At 37.9% G+C, this 17,267-nt stretch overlaps 1 long non-coding RNA gene across 2 annotated transcripts in view; it reads right to left on the reverse strand.

Annotated features, from left to right (window-relative positions):
- The window catches only part of LOC148385492 (uncharacterized), a 38,323-nt gene that overhangs the window by 14,922 nt on the left and 6,134 nt on the right, over positions 1-17,267 (reverse strand). Inside the window, exons 2-3 of one of the 2 annotated variants that reach the window (XR_015853090.1) lie at positions 12,454-12,562; positions 1,260-1,329 (exon numbers count right to left, since the gene is read on the reverse strand). This is a non-coding gene — a long non-coding RNA (uncharacterized LOC148385492). The remainder of the gene's footprint in view (positions 1-1,259; positions 1,330-12,453; positions 12,563-17,267) is intronic. The other variant, XR_015853089.1, reaches the window with a different exon arrangement.

Here is a 17,267-nt window from a genome sequence, read left to right on the forward strand (position 1 = left end):
ATTTGTAAAACTTGGCCCTTGTGCACACAACCCCCCCTTAAAAAAATGAGCCCAATGAAAAAATGAAGTGAGAAGTTCAGCAGCCAATATAAAATTAAAAAACAAAGGAAATTGTACAAATGAAATTGAAAACTGGGCTATAAAATGGAGTGTAGCAGCAATAATATTACTATCATAATTTTATTGAAACTTTTACAATGTATCATGATACCGTTAGCCCACTCATTAATCTAAGTATTAAAATCTTTCCATGTCAGGGTTGTGTAACATGACAAAAACCAAAGTGCTCTTGGTTTCTAGTTAACTCTATTTCTCTGTAGTTTGACAAGAAAATAAAGTTATGAAAGCTAAAACGAGGTCCGATTCAAATCTGCTGAATTCACGTTATTATTTCCTTTTATTACCATTGAAGCTCTGAGTTTAGGAAAGAAAAACAGAGTTTAAAAACAGAGAAGTTGGGCTACACATGTAAAACATTTTGAGAGTACCGCACGCTGTAATTAAACATCAGTAATCAGTTTTCAAGTCGACTCCCAGCTCCTTTTTCTGATGCGTCTCAGCTGCAGAAGCAGAGTTCAACCTTTGTTGTGGTAGCTCTTCAGCCCCAATCTGGACGAACCCTTAAAAGTCTACCCCCTAAAAAAAATTGACAGCTAGCAATCAGAGAAAGCCAGGGGTGCCCCTTTTGCTGTGAGTGATACCAAAAATACTATCACATCTGAAACTGCAAACAAACTGGATTATTTTTCGTCTTTTTTCGGAAGGTCGACCACCCTTTATGTTTCCTAAAATAAAAATGAAAGCACCCAATAATTACATTTGAACTTGACTCAAATAGTGTTTACTTACACAAGCTAACACCCTTTGCACCTGTCAGACAGCTGACTTGCACCACCGCAGTGCCCACAAATATGTTTGCACACGATAAGCAAAAAAAAATAAAATTAATATTATATAACATAAAGTAGGCTGTGACTAAGCTAATAATGTGCTATGTCACTGAAAACATTTAAACTGTAGCCTGTAACGGAGATTGCACCATGGGTCATAACAAAAAAATAAAAAACGTAACTTTTCCTCTCAAGGTGAATGAACAGATTTATGTATATTTTACATCTAGATACTTTGGCATAGCTTTTATGCCTTTCCTAGTGGTCACTTTAGATTAATTATAAAATAATATAAAACTGCATTCACTCCAAAGTATATGTACGGTGTGGGAAAAATAAATTCAACTTCAAAAGTTGATCAACACTCACTTTGCAGACTCAACTGTATTCGTATCTTCAACCCACAAATTCCAACCTCATGGTGGCACCACGGGAGCGTCTGGAAAATAAAAGTGAGGAACTTTTTGGTGGCTGGCAGTGGAACAAAAAAACAAAACAAAAAAAAAAACCAAGGAAAACTAAAAAGACCCCCCCTCCCCACACACACACACATATATGAAATCACTTGATGGTGTGATCCAAAACGTTGCCAACATGTTACAACCATGTTAATTCAGTTTACCCTTATCAAATATCTAATTAGGTCAATGACCTGAAGATATGAGATGAATACGTAACGTCTGAATGTGAACGGAAATGCGACAATTTCAACGTCATTTCTCATTATCCAACCAGGTCATCGCACATTCCAGCTGCAATAACACACACACACACACACACACAAACATGCACACAAAGACTTAACTCAAAAACTAGAACATCTGCTTGAAACATCATTTCAAACTTTTATTTTTTCTTCCAAACAGTGACTCTACTTCTTTGAAACAATTAATTCAAACTGACAGAATTGTTTGAAAACATCTTTTCACCGTTTATTGGTGTTTGGGATGGTGAAATCACAGAGGTTTTCACTCTCTACTTTGATTTCCTTTACTAAAGACGACTGGCTGCCGCTGCCACTCACAGAATCACGGCAGCAGTGAGCCAAGTGGATATCGTGGTTTCCGCAGGACACGCAGCTTTGTCAGCGTCTGCATAGCTGCACCGAGTGCGTGATCTCAGCCTGCATGAAAATGTGCAAAAACGGTCAAGGGACTCATGTGCGAACTCTTCTTTCAACTAAAGTTAAACTATTGGCTGAACGGGATATAGGCGTGTGGGATGCTTTGATAGGAAGTGGCATGATGCCCAATGTCAACAGCAGATTATATGTCTTGAACATCTGGAGAAATTCTTAAGGGGTCCCACGCACGGGACATTTTGGAGATCCCAAAGCGTCCCCGAGCACTGACGCCAAATACTCATCCCCTCGCTGCGTGTAACATAAGCACATCAGCAGACTGTTGAATATTATGTAAAAGTGAAGCTCAATGCCACTGCCAAGCCATACAAATACAATAAAAACTGACGACAACAGTACCTAATCATATTTACAATTTCAAAAGTACACAAAACGTGGTAAAGATGTACGCAAGCGGTACATACTGTACCAAGTGCATTCAAGTGAATGAGAGGGATGGAGCCCAGAAAATTTTCTCCTTATTCTCATCTAGTCCCACGTCCAGTTTTGAAGGAGTCTGCATCTTCCTCGACTGACATACTATCTTTTATGGTTTAAAAAATTGATACGGTACAACATACTGGATGTGGATTGTGGAGCTTCCAAAATCCAAAAGAGGTATGTGCGGTTCATGTCACAGGCCGTCCACTCAATGCGTGGGGGCAAGTTGCAGCTCAATCTTTCTTTTTTTTTTTTTCTTTCTTAATAGTCCAATACAAATTATCTTTCAGACACATCACACAATGTGCCTTCGTCAAAACATTTACCGTTGAGTGAAAAAATGTTGCATGATAGTGAATGTTTGACTGGTATGATTTAAAAAAAGAAAAGAAAATTCAATCAAATTGGAGGCTTGCCAGCATCCTTTATTTGATGTGAAACGTAGGATTGAATTACCGTATTTTCCGCACTATAAGGTGCACCTAAAAAGCTGACAGTGCGCCTTATATTCCGGTGCGCCTTATATATGGACCAATATGAATTCGTGGATGAGGACTAACTTATTGAAGTAAGCTTTACGTGTTTATTTTGTGTGTTGTGTGATATTAACTTTTGAGCAACGTTGAGTTATTGATATATTGTTATAGTTTTCACTATTTTGAATGTTACTATATTGTGATTGCATTAACGTTTGAGCAACGATGAGTTATTTATTCTATGCGCCTTATAATCCGGTGCGCCTTATATATGGACAAAGTTTTAAAATGGGCTATTCATTGAAGGTGCACCTTATAATCCGGTGCGCTTTATAGTGCGGAAAATACGGTACTTTTGTTTGCTGACATCTTGCAGTAAAAACAAATTTACAACTTGTACTGTATCCTTTGCAACATTTGAACTTTAACTAAGCATAAATTCTCTTCAACATGCTGTCCAAAAGGAAGATTCAGTCATAATAACCTCGTGCGGCAGTATTGCAGAAACAAAATGGAAAACACAGAGTGCCAAACCAAAAAACAGGCGCCTTGAGCATGAGGTAGAACACAAAGTGCAGACATGCAATGAAGCCCAGGAGTTTGAAAAGGTGCTTATTTGTGAAAGTAATCCCTTGTTTATCCTTGAGGTCCAACTTCCAGTTCAAATGTTGCATAATTGTCCTTATTTTCAATAACCTATTCATCTAATCGACGTCAAACCTGTCAACGCTGTACTCAAATGAACTTGAGAAATCCATTATTTTGTCCTTTGACTTTATATAAATGCTGACTGGATGATGCGGGACTGAACATCTCATCATCTTCTGTGTTCTAAGAGGTAAACATAGACGCTTTAGTATGCCAACAATGCATCACCCTTTCTTTGCTTCTACTGGATCTCATAGCACATCCCTCCAAAGAACTACCTGGAAAAATCATTAAAACTTTGTGTTTATTTTGGAGGACTCAGAGGTGCTCGTTCCTACCGACTGGCAGGATGAACAGGGATTGCCATTGCAGCAGTCCAGAATGTTTATAGTGGCATTAGGGTTGAAATTAAGATATGGTCAATAAATAACAGCAGACTATAAACAAACGAGGGCGGTAATGGCACAGGAAAGGTTTTGTTATCAAAGTCATTTAAAAGCTTGTGGCATAAGTGAACCTAGAACAGACTAAATGTTCTGCTTACCATTTCAGAGCGATGATTAAAAACTTCAGTAGTTCAGATGTGCTGTTTTTACTAATATGAGTAAAATGTGTGGCAACATTATCCTAATGGATATTCTTTGTTTCTCCTCAACATAATAACTTTCCTTTAACAGCTGCATTCAACTTTCTGCTGATTCTGTGCATCAGTCTCTGATTAAGTTAATTTCAAATCCAGTTGAGGTGCGTTTGGTGTTTGTTCCAAGCCTCAAACACATCTCCTGGAAATACAAGCTTTCTGAAAAACCACGGGTTAGGAAAAAGGAGGAAAATGTTCCAGCATGACATATGGAGGAGTTTAGGCAGTATTGGGTGACAGTGCCACAAACCACCACACAACAAAAGTATATATTATTGTGAACTACTGTTTGCGTGTGCGTGTCAGACGCCGTAATGAGTCTGTTTGTGATGCAATTTCTGGAATGTGTTTAAAACCGTAAGTTTGTAAGGGACACCCATGTCGTGGCCTATTATTTGTGCAATTAAAGTTGTATTTTTTCAGTTTAAGAAGAGAAAAACCTGTCAGCAATTATTTTTTGGTGAAGCCATTATTTGCCTGCTACACGCAACAAATAAATTTTAATCTTGTATTTGGTGTAATCCTAATGTGTATTGTATTTAGATGATAAAATCAGCATTGCCCCTTTTGGCAGTTGGACTCTCCAGCATGTTTCATGTCGTCATAGTTGATCAAATGTCAACTTTTCTTTGTTGCGGTTATTGAATCGTGAAAGCTTGAACATTTTTAAATCAATTTTTAAAGTTTTTAGCACCACAAACATTTTGTTACCAGATGCACGCTGTGTGAGGGCAAGCATGAGGTAATCACTAGCAGTAAATAATTTTACACACTCAAATAAATATTACTGTAAATGTGTTATACAGGCTGGTTAACAACATTTTGAACAATTGGGAGCCCAGTAAAAACTAAAAGCCTGATATGTTCAATTGGCGCAGTTCTTGATATGAAGAAAACGATTTGCTGATGTGTGCGTATATGAAACTGAAAATAAATTCCCAGCATGACGCAGAGATGAACCAAATTCCCAAACAAGCCTATTGAGGTTTGCGTTGGAACAAAATTCAGGCAATGCCGTTTTTTACACCTGAGTACAGCTGTGCTGTCTTGGAATTTATGAATATGGAGCCAAGAATGTAAAAAACACTTCTAGATTAAATAAATAAAAAAAAAGATAAGGGCCCCCCATAGGACAATTGCTGCATTGCACTGAATGGCTTTTTATTTGTTCACCATGTTTGAGTGATATCCTGTGGTATCCATAGAACATGTGCTGCGGTTTGGGAAAAGCTACCGGGGTCAGCGGCCAAGAAAACAAGAGATAGCTGAATCGACTTAAAAATAGACTATAATTCATTTTAACGTTCATCAGCAAGGAAGGTGGCTTCATTCCAACAATTTTAATGCTTCAACCTAGATGGCTTGGTCTGCTTTCAGCAGAAGCTGACAGGCAGTACATCATGCTGCATGATGACCAGGGTACATCTTTTAGCTCACACTTAACAATAATCGGTGACATAATACAGACGGAAAAAAAAAAAAATCTGCGGATTCATCACTTAGCTGACACATTATATTGGAATTGATCGTTTTCATGTTGACGTTGCGTTTATGTAAAGGTAGCTTCCGATATCAGCAATAGAAAAGTTACGATTTAATATAAAACACTCCTCCAAAAAAGCAGTACACATGTTCCCTATGTGGGAGGTTTTAGCAAATGACAAATATTGGAGGCTGGACATGCTTGAGACCCACTTGGCCACATAAGCCATTTCCCCAGGATGCTTCACATTTGCTGGAGTTTTAAGAAATGTTTAGTCTCCACATTAATGAAGAAAGAATAAATGCAGTAGCTGTCTCTTCAGCTTGCAGGCTTCCGCTGCTGGGCACTCCAAAATACATGTGTTGTGAATTAGGCTGACGGTTATAGTCTTAATGTGGAGCCTTCATTGAATGGATGCAGCCCTGGCAGACTTGGGCTCATCCCCCGTTGAAAGAGTGGACTGGAAAATCTGCATCCAGTTAAATGCAAAGACAGTCAAAATTTGAGACGTGATCAGAGAGAAGATCAGTAGCAATTTGGGCCCAAGACATTTTCCCCCAACAAAAACAATGCTATTAAGGAGGAATTGACAGATACACTTTGAAGGACATGTTTTCTACTGGATGACACAATATTTTGACTAATCTAATTATATTGAGGTTTTTATCACATTGAGCAATATTATTCAGTTCCATTGTTTAGTCCCTGACCTATCCGAAAGAATCGGTCCGGACAGATCCATCTGTATTGCATGAGTCTCCATTTGGATCAAAAATCTAAAGTGACAAAGTGCCTGATGTCACAGAAAGGTCAGTAAAACCTTTGTGACCACCGAGCATGCACAAAAAAGAAAAGGAATTCAAAAAAACGTCAATGCTCAAGTGCAAGTCTTGTTGCTGACTCAGTAGATTCAGAATCAAGGTTATCCATTGATTAGGAAACAAAGATTTGATATTTGTGATAAAATTACAATATTGGGTATGCCATTGGTCGCACCCAGTGACTAAAATTATGTATATCGTGGCCACTATTTGAGTTTTGTCATCTACTGTGGTTTGAAAATGTGACTTATTTGTACCCTGGATAGAAATTTACTTCACTTTTTATCTTAATTATTGTGACAATAATAATAATAATAATAACAATAACAACAAAAACGATAATAATAATAATAATAATAATAATAATAATAATAATAATAATAATAATGGTAAGATAATGCATCTAAGGTACAGTAAGTGCCAAACTAAAGTTGTTCCCAATATATATTAAAATAATTCCATCTATAAGTCAATACAAACTGCTATGCAAATATGATCCGTGCTCGTCTTGAAATTTCCTTTCACGTGATGGCTGGTCAACGTCTACGTCGACATCTGGCAACACTTTGAAATTGTTTTCCCATCGGTGCGAGGATCTGTTGTGCCTTTTTTTTTTTTTTTTCTTCACTTGATGAGCTTCAAGGCCCCAGGGTTTTCCAAACACTATGGAAATGTAAACCAGTGATGTGTTTACAACAGTATTTACCATCGAGCTGCATCGTGTCATTGAAATCTGCAGCCCAGCAACCCAACAATATCTTCAGACAGTTCGGTGAAAGCTCAAAGGTCAAACTTTTAGACAATGTTCTTTGTCTAATTGTCTTTTAATTTACCAACACAGTTGGTCCAATCTTAAAGATTCTAGTACAGATGCTGAGCAGCCCAGGACTGAAATCTGATTTGACAAAAACCTACATTGTTCCCAAACAAAAACAATAGTCTGGCAATTCTTTTGATGTACTTTTGACAAAAAAGATATTCAAGCAACCTCAAAGTCCATTTTGCAGAAGATGTCCCCAATGAAAACTTCAGAGATTTCTGCATCTGGATCGGATACACAATTTAGAAGATCGCTTCTTTTGGTTGAACCCACCGTTTTTTCATTAGAGCAAAATTGCTGGAACTTGTTAAGCTGAGCGTTGATGAAATACATCAGAGCAATTGCCAAACATTGGCCAATACAACTATTGGGCAATTAAACCATTGGCGTTCCAAGTAATAGATGAACCAAGGCAAACAACTGTCACTGACAGCAGAACATTTTGAGAGCTGAAAAGAGAGCTCCTTGAACATATTGGTGTTTTATATCACATCCAAATGTAATAAAAGCCAAAATGTGTCTTGTATTACATTCTTCTTTTGACGTCAAATGTGAATGGGGCGTACAGCAATTATAAAAAAAACATTAGCCTCAGTTGCCCAATACTTTTGGAGGGAGCATGTAAATAAACCACATATGAACAACATTATTTCCAACTGCTATAATGCCTTGACGCACATTACAACACATAAACTTGTATATATTCAATATTTTTTTCTTTCGGTAACAACGATCTAATCAACTTTGACAAATGCTTCTGTTCCCCTTCCCACTAGTTTCACATCCACTCCCTCTTTCTAGGCCTTTACAATGAAACCCCAACAGAAATAAAATGACTGCGGTTGTGCTTGTTGGCGTCACATTCAGACCTACAACTACAAACGTACACATTTTGTATGAATTTTAAACCTGCATACAGTATAGGCTTGCAGGTTGTACGGTGACTTATTAGCTTGGATGTGAACGTTTATAGAGGAAATCACTGCAGTGGACGTTCTGAGTCACAGAATACAGACCAACCAAAACTCCTTCCTCTCTTCAGGTAGTGGGCCCCAGTCATGGCAGATCCGCAGGTTTGGACCATCACCATGGAAAGTATGGTTCCTGCGGTCCATTTGTAAGGACAACTGCACAAGACCAACAAAGGCGCCTTTCATTTTGCTGAAGGTTTGATCGCAGAAGCCTTTCCTGGGGATATTATCCTGTAGCCAGCTTGTTACTTGTTTATGTTTAAACATTTCATCAATCTAAGTGTAATCCATCATTTTGACAAGGTATGCAGTGATTCACATTTATATAACAAATACTGCAGACAGCATTGGGATGAGAATACAATGGGTTATACTACTGACATGAACAAATTTAATTTATGTTTTACTGTTCTTTTTCGCTAATTCAGGGGTGTTTTTTTTTTAACGAGCCACAAAATAGTGCTAATGGTGTCCCTTCATATGATTCTGAGCCCATATGATCACAACAAATTGACAGATAATTTATTTTGAAATCAGAAGAGAATAAATGATTGTTTGCTCAACTATTTTTCAATCTGTTTTAAAGCATTGGTGGGTAACAAAACCAAGTTTTCAATATCTTATATCTCACTGGTGTTAAAAGTGAAGACAAACGTGATTTGCCTTTGCGTGCAAGATCTGGGCTTTGAATTCAACACCTGTGATTTAAATAATCTATGTAAAATATTTATGACGGTGAATCGGTGATTATGGTCATGGTTACCATTACAGGCACCTGGGAACACAGAAAAATACACGTTTTTTTATTGTGGCTTGATTAAGCCATTTCCATCTATAAAACCAAGTTCCAGGAAACTTAAACTTTATTTGAAGTTAATAAAACACATTATGAGATCAAAGCTGTGCACCATATTGTGGAAAGTCAACGTAAGGAGTGTGCACCACGATGAGCAACTGACATGAAGTAATGCTGACTTGAGTAATGCTACACTGTGATAAAATATGGAAATCGCCTCAACAGATAAATTCCATTTTCCCTAACACATAATCCTTAATTTAGGGGTTTGATGATGTTGGTAAAACATCCTGCTGTCTGAATTATTATTATTATTATTATTATTATTATTATTATTATTACTATTATTATTATTGTTATTATTGTTATTGTTATTATTATTATTTTTATTTTAAAAAAATCAAGAAAAAAGTCATGACAGCACAAACATTTTCGTCCACTGAGGTCATTTTTGTTGAACCTTTAATTGCATGGTTGCAATGCACGTCTTTTAAAGAAAGATCAGATGTCAACTAAATAGCATGTAAGTCTGTCTTCCATCCAAGTATCACTTTTATTACATATCAAGTGTTTGGAAAAATTCTTTCGAGAAATCTATTGGGATTTTTTAATCTGATGACCTGAAGTGACAAGGATGATTGTAGCAACAGGTCAACTAAGAACAAATTTCAGACCACCAATGGTTGTCTATGTTAGCTTGGTTTGCGGTTGCCATTAAACCTTAAATATAAACTTGCTGTGGGGCTCAGATCACGCTGAGTGGCACTTTTAAGACCCTGCTTGAAGGGCAGGCAGGGGAAAAGGGAGTAGATTGCTCACAATTCTGAAACCAATACTCGCTAGTGTCATTGTCATACTTTTATGTGCTAACGAGCTGTTAATACATCCTTACAACCTCGTTAAGGCAGCTACTATACTTTCAGCATAGTAGTGCTATTGGCCCTCGTGTCATGAAATACAAAGACGAATCCTTAAAGTATTTCTGGGTGTGTGGGTACCTCAGTTCTTACTTGCCCCCCCGCAAATGTCCACACGTGCTTCTTTATGTTTTGCTTTGGTTTCATCACCCACCAGAAAGTTTGGGACTGCGAGCTGCCAGGCCTCCGAAGTGCAACATTAATCACCTGCACCACTTGTCATATGGCATGAAGAAGACAAATATACGTACTCGACAGTTAGACCAAACTGCTTTTTCGCTAATCTTTCAGCAAGTGCTTGTCTCATTTGTCTATAGTTATTAAAAGTATGTGGATACAGATATTATTTTAGTACAAATTTTGTCGATGGTTGATCCTACTATCCTACTAACCTTGTAACAGGGAAATTCCAAAGCCCAAATAAAAAATGAGTTGTTTCAAGATTGTGAAATGAGAATTCAAAAGCTATACAAGAGTGAGTTGGAGAGAAAGTTAAAAATAAATATTAATATTTTCAATTCCTTCTAATAGACTGAGGTATGAAGGTGCTATGAGGTATACAAACAGGAGTATGGTATCCTTATATCTGAAAAATCTTTTGGCCTCTTTCCCTTAAACACAAATGATAGGGTAAAAGAAAGAACGTCTTGCATGTTGGAACTTAAAACTTCCAGAGCAGATGGAAAATTTGAGGGAACGAAGAGCAAAGAGTGGAATTTTTTCCAGCTATGGGTTGAAGATTTCTAATTCAAGCTGACAGTGCCTGAATGCACAGACACGGATTTAATTGCCGGTACACATGTACCTTCCCAACGGGGATGGAACAGCATGGATAAATAAATCACTGTCAACTTAAAGGTGTAAAAAGTCTATCCCTGGAGCAAAATATTTGCTAAATACTTCACATCCACTTTATGTAATTGACAGATACTAGCTCTTACAATAGCTTGATGGGTCACAGACAAAACTGATTTATTCTTGGGTAGTGGTCCCTAATCTTTTTTCCACTGGGCGATGGTAGTCCAGGTTTTCCGCAGATTGGTGGTGGTGAGCTGTTTGCTGATGTAAAATCTCAATCGAGATTCATATGCCATGCTACAAAAATGGGGGGAAAATAGTCTTGGGGTTGGGAACCACTGCTCTAAAGTAATTTCCAATCAGTGGTGCAAACTTTGAAGTCATTTGAATTGATTTTTGTTTTATTCTGCTTGATGAATGATGACAAGCATTGATAGAAAAAAACTCAATAAAGTCACAAATGTTACGTATGAATTACCGTATTTTCTGCACTATAAGGCGCACGGGATTATAAGGCGCACCTTCAATGAATAGCCCATTTTAAAATTTTGTCCATATATAAGGCACACCAGATTATAAGGCGCATAGAATAAATAACTCAGCGTTGCTCAAACGTTGATGCAATCACAATATAGTAACACTCGAAATAGTGAAAACAATAACAATATATCAATAACTCAGCGTTGCTCAAACGTTAATATCCCACAGCACACAAAATAAACACGTAAAGCTTACTTTAATAAATTAGTCCTCATCCACGAATCCATATTGGTCCATATATAAGGCGCACCGAATTATAAGGCGCACTGTCGGCTTTTGAGAAAATTGGAGGTTTTTAGGTGCGCCTTATAGTGCGGAAAGTACGGTACATATATTTTGATATTACATAGATTCATTTTGCCAATACCTTTGTTTTAGGCTCTCCCCATCCTAAATTTATTAAAAAGAGCCTTTACAAACATGACAAAGCCTTCAGACTACAAAAAACATCACCATCACCTTGCTTCTGTCATACCATGTAACATCGTCTAAATTACTTAACCAGCACACCACATACTTAAAAGATATGTCCACTGACAAGTTTGAGTCTCCTCGCACAAACCAGATGTCTCTCATAGTACCAAGAATTAGAAATAGCATGGTGCCATGGAAAAGACCAAGAACAAAAATGTGTGCTTTTTTTATCTTATCTGGTGGTTACAAGCTCTTGTTGTTGTCATTATTATCATGACTGAGGACATGTGAGACATGTGTCATATGTCAACACATACTTATATGTCAACACATACTCAACACATCAACTTGCTCCTCAACAGTATTTTTGTCCAGCAACGCCACAAGATTCAAGTGGCTTTCTAATTGGTTATTGTTCTGTTTTAAATAAGATAATTTACCACAATTCAAAAAAGGAATAAGGGCAGGATGGGATGCTGCTAAGATAAATAGGCCCACTTTTATGTTTGGTATGCTTTTTTTTAATGATGTTTATCTTGAACAAAGTGTTCCGTAACCCGACAAACATATTTTCATAATGACAAACTTTTGATCTTCAAGCAGAAAAAATGAAATCATCTTGTCCTGAAGCATGATCCCTATGCAGGTGTTCTTGTAAAATAATATCAGGGGTGTTACCCGAAAGGAATCCCTGCAGGATTAGTTTGGAACCAACTTCAGGTCACGCGAGAGCCTGTTGTTGACATGCTTTGTCAGTCTTGGAGAAAGGCGATTATTGTGTACAAACCTGAAAGAAGCCAGAAAGGCTTGGTTTATAGACACGCTGCACACTATCACCGCACGCTTTCCGATCACATCCAGTTTGCTGTTCATGGTAAATCTACGTGAGGGAAGGATGGAACAAAGAAAGTAAACCAAAGACATCTGCTAAAACCTGGCTCGACCTTCCCCTCACATCACTGACACACTGCAACTTTTCATTTGGTAATAGGCAACACATGGGGAGTGTTTTGGTAGATTTCCGATGTAAATATGAAATGGAGTTTCTTGCCATGTATTTAGCCATTGTCTCCTCTTCAACCACCTGAGATTTACGTTTCTGAAAGAGACATGTAACTCATTTACTTCTATAAATGGACCCTTTGTTGTTTATAGCATGTGTATATTGCTAACTGGGATTGTAACTTGATGAAAACAATAGTGATAATACAACACCACAAGTAAACAATTTACTTATTCCCTTAACCTCAGTAACGAGTCTAAATAGACATCATTAGAATTATTTTTCCTCTTTATGATGCTGTTTATGAATATTTAATACATGGATCTAAGAACTCCTGGAAAAAACAGAACAATAAAGTTCAAGGCTGCAAATATGATTTGATTGACCACACATTTTGCAAATGTCACCAATTACAGACTTCGAAACCCGCAAGGCAAGATTAGCAGAGGAAAAACAAGATCCACCAGGTTGACGATCTGCAGAACAAGAAGTAAGGCAATGGGAAAATCCTGGCGTGTTTGCAAGAAAGAGTGAAGCACCACATGGCGATAGATACAGTTGATGATGGCTCAAACTCCCTCCCATATTCCATGTAACTTGTACTATGTTAGTTAATTGATTACTAATTAATATTAGCAACGTTTGGCTTCATTGTACCCCTCAACCATTTCCACGACGATAGAATTAAAAATAATCACACACATTTGTATGTATGTATTTGTCATGTTCTTAGTTTGGTCTTGATTTGGGCTTTGGTGTGATTTTCTTGTCCCTTTTCTCAGTGATACGTTTTCCAGGTGTTCTTTGTACCGTATTTTCCGGACTATAAGGGGCACCTACAAACCCAAAAATTTTCTCAAAAGCCAACAGTGTGCCTTATAGTCCGGTGCGCCTTATATATGGACCAAATTCCTAAATTCAAACTGGCCCGAAGCCTTGTGTCATGAAATCAATCATAAGTGGCCCGCTGAAGACTATGAATCATGAATCTAAAAGAGTATGGATCATTATTTTTTGATTATAAAGTAATTTGTTGCGTCTGAAATAAAAAAGATAAAATGGAGAATGATTTGATTTGGATTAAAAAATCTGACATGATGCATTAATGGTGCGCCTTATAGTCCGGTGCGCCTTATATAAGGACAAAGTTTTAAAATGGGCCATTCATTGAAGGTGTGCCTTATAGTCGGGTGTGCCTTATAGTCCGGAATATACGGTATATATTTTTTACTTTCTAGCGCAACTGCGTCATCTACAAAAATAGACCCCATAGTGTACCTTGTTGATCATTGTTCCCACCTGTTCTCATTAGCCCCGCCCCTTGTGTCTTCCAATCAGCTCCCTCAGCCACTTGTGTCTTGTTCGCGTGTTCCTCGTCTCGTCTGTTTGTATTTCGTTCCCTCCTTTCTCTTCAGTGGTTGTTGGGTCATTGTCACCAGTCCCATGTGTCGCATGTTTTGTTTTTGTATCCTCCCCAAGTCATGTCTAAGTCTGTTTTCTTAATGTTTATTTGTTACTTTGGTGCCTGTTTTTCATTTCCTGTTTCTTCAGCTTTTCCTTGACCAGAAGTGCCTTGTTTGCAATTTTTGCTTCATTAATGTTTCGACTTAGCCACAGCCCCTCATACTTGCACTTCCCTAATACGTGACAGTATAACCCTAAATAGAAACACACAACAGTGTTTGTATACAGTAATAATGAGTGTAATGTTTAGTGTCTTGTGAAGTTGTGCTTCATGACGCAGTATATAAACTGAAATATTCCATATATTTGTTGAATGCCAAGTTGAGAAGATGTTCTCCAGCCAGCTGCTGATTAGTTTATCTTATATGAACACAAAGTCTGGAAGCAGAGTGCAGGAATTTTTACTTTATGTGTTCATAGATGTTTTCACTTTGGTTTTCCACTGATCGTTCTGGCTTGAGTTTCATGTCGATGGCTTAAGGACACGGAAGCAACTCTGATGGTCTCCAAGTCCCAGTTGAAACGTTCATCTAGCTCATTGCGGAGATGACTATTCAATGGCACTTTGAGTTGACATCTACTATCCATGTAATTTTGAATCGAAGTTGTTGTGCCACTTACCGTCTTTCACAACTTAGTTTCCTTTATTCTAGGATTCCCCCTGAAATTTAATGTAAGACTTGTCAAATGTTTTCCATGTGGACTTTTGAGCTCTTTGCAGACGAATCACATTCTCTTTTCAACTCCTATTATGAATCGAAACTGGCCTCTGAGTGACTCCTTTGCCCTGTGCCTACTGGAACCAAAACGGCAGCTCAAATCAAATAATTTAAACATTTATGAGCTTCTCTGGAAAATTATTTAGCTTATGACAACAACAACCTCTCAAAAAAGCCTTGACCCAGTGAAAATAAGATTTGCAGCACACATTTTCTGGACTAAAAGCAGTGGATTTACAGAATGTTGTGAGGCAGTAAAACAGTTTCCCTTGAGCCAACTGGAATCAGGATGAGTGCCAGGCTGATGTCACTACATCTGTCCACTTTTGTATTGCTGTTCCTGTCAACTCCAAATTCTTATCTGTCATCTGCAGTCCCCCCCAGTCACCAGGTGGGGTGCTGTTGAAGCGGCCGTAATCATCAAGTCTCCAGAGTCCGTGAAACAGCCTTCCCTGGCATCCGCCTGTTTCTCATCCGTATTTTCTGACTGACGTGTTCTCCCCTGCCCCCGCTGGGCCTCCCATTTGAGCCCACCATCTCAATTTATTTCATGGACTCATTCAATCCCCTGTGAATATTTCATGGAATGTTGTCTACTGAATTCAGTTTTTTTCCGAGATTGTTTGCCTTCCCCCGCCAAATAATCACTGTATCAATTACAAAAGCTATGGAAGCTTTATTTCTCTGGAACTTTGTCGAACTATTTGCCAAGCGTCATGTTTCCCATTGCTCTGTGTTCCAAGCTCAGATGTGAAAAACCTTTCATTTGACAATTTTCCCTGGCTCATGGGGAGATTCCGACATTCGTGTCAAGGTCCCCGGTTGGTGATAGATGCTTTTATACCTTTTTAACATTTATCACTGTTAATGTTGCGCTTTAATGTGAAATTTGTAACCCACATGCTTGGCAGCTATTCAATAAAAAAACAAAATCGCTAAATTCAAAATTCCAAAACTATTGTATTGACACATGGCACTTAGAAGTACAGCTCAGTGCCGAATGTCAGATATTTTGATATTATTGAATGTTCAATTATCTCTTTCTCTTTTCCGCTTCATCATTATGCCAACAGCTAATAAGTATTAATCATACATCATTTTTTCTTTAGTTGAGGGTTTTATAAATGTGTACACATGAATAAACACCCAAACGTGCTTTTTCCCAACATGTCAAATTATTCTATCTATGATACGCATCAGGGGTTTAATTAGGTGCCAGGAAAATTAAACCTGATCTCTTCAAGCTCGGTGATTACTTTTCTTGCCTTTGGCTACTTTGGCTACGCGTTCGAGTGTGAAAGCAATAGATGAAATAATGCTGTATTCAAAGAGCAGATAAATAAACTGACAGAATTACAAAATAAGCTGTGGCAAAGTAAGAAGGTCAAGGCTATGAACTGAATTCAGACTCTTGCTGTGACTGGATATGAATATATTTCTGCAACAACAATCAGTGGTTCCATTTTTTCCATTTTTTTTTTTTTTAAATACATGATCATGACTGGGAAAGTCAGAAGAGCAAAAGATGAATGATCGACAGAAAATTAATACACCAAAGGCCCAAAGACGATTTTACACCTTAACCCCCAAAGTAGTTGCCAATGCCAATTCTGATTACTACAAATCGTTTTCAGTGGTTATATAATGTAACATATTCCGAGAAAAAACAACAATCGTGCATATGTATAGCCAAAGGAAGTGTTAAACACACAAGTTAAACAAATGGAAAATGGAACATTTGCAGAAAAGTAAATAGTGTGTCCCCTGGCTGCGATGAAAGATCTCGGTATGGGATCCACAATTTCGACATAAAATTTGGACTCGACTCAGACATGTACACAGGGCCAAAGATACTGTGTGGTTTTGACGTTAAAGCCATTATAGACATCGTGCGAAAATACCATTTATCCTCTGATCATTTGGAAATGGCCAGGCACTGATTCTAGACAATGGCTGCTTAAATCTTCCTGGATGTGGCCACAGTAGGAAAACTGACAAGTTCAAGAAAAAGAAATACGAATGGTAAAATAAGAGCCCAGAACAACCTCAAAAAAATATTCAAAGTGAACTCCAAGGTCAAGGTGCAGTACATCAATGTCAGGTTGTACCCTCCATCATTGTTCGAGCATAAAGGGACTTCATGGGAGATGACCAATGAAGACACCACTGTTGAGATTAAATCGTGTTTCTGGGAAATAGATGCGACTAACCTAAGAGCACATAACTTATGTATTTGAAATATAAAAGTGCCGAAGCAAGTTAAGCAGAGGCGAGGCGAGTCATGTCCTGTTCAGCAGTAGTCGGGA

This window comes from Syngnathus floridae, chromosome 16 (genome assembly GCF_059516105.1).
Source record: "Syngnathus floridae isolate MCC-2025c chromosome 16, RoL_Sflo_1.0, whole genome shotgun sequence".
Lineage (NCBI taxonomy): Eukaryota > Metazoa > Chordata > Actinopteri > Syngnathiformes > Syngnathidae > Syngnathus > Syngnathus floridae.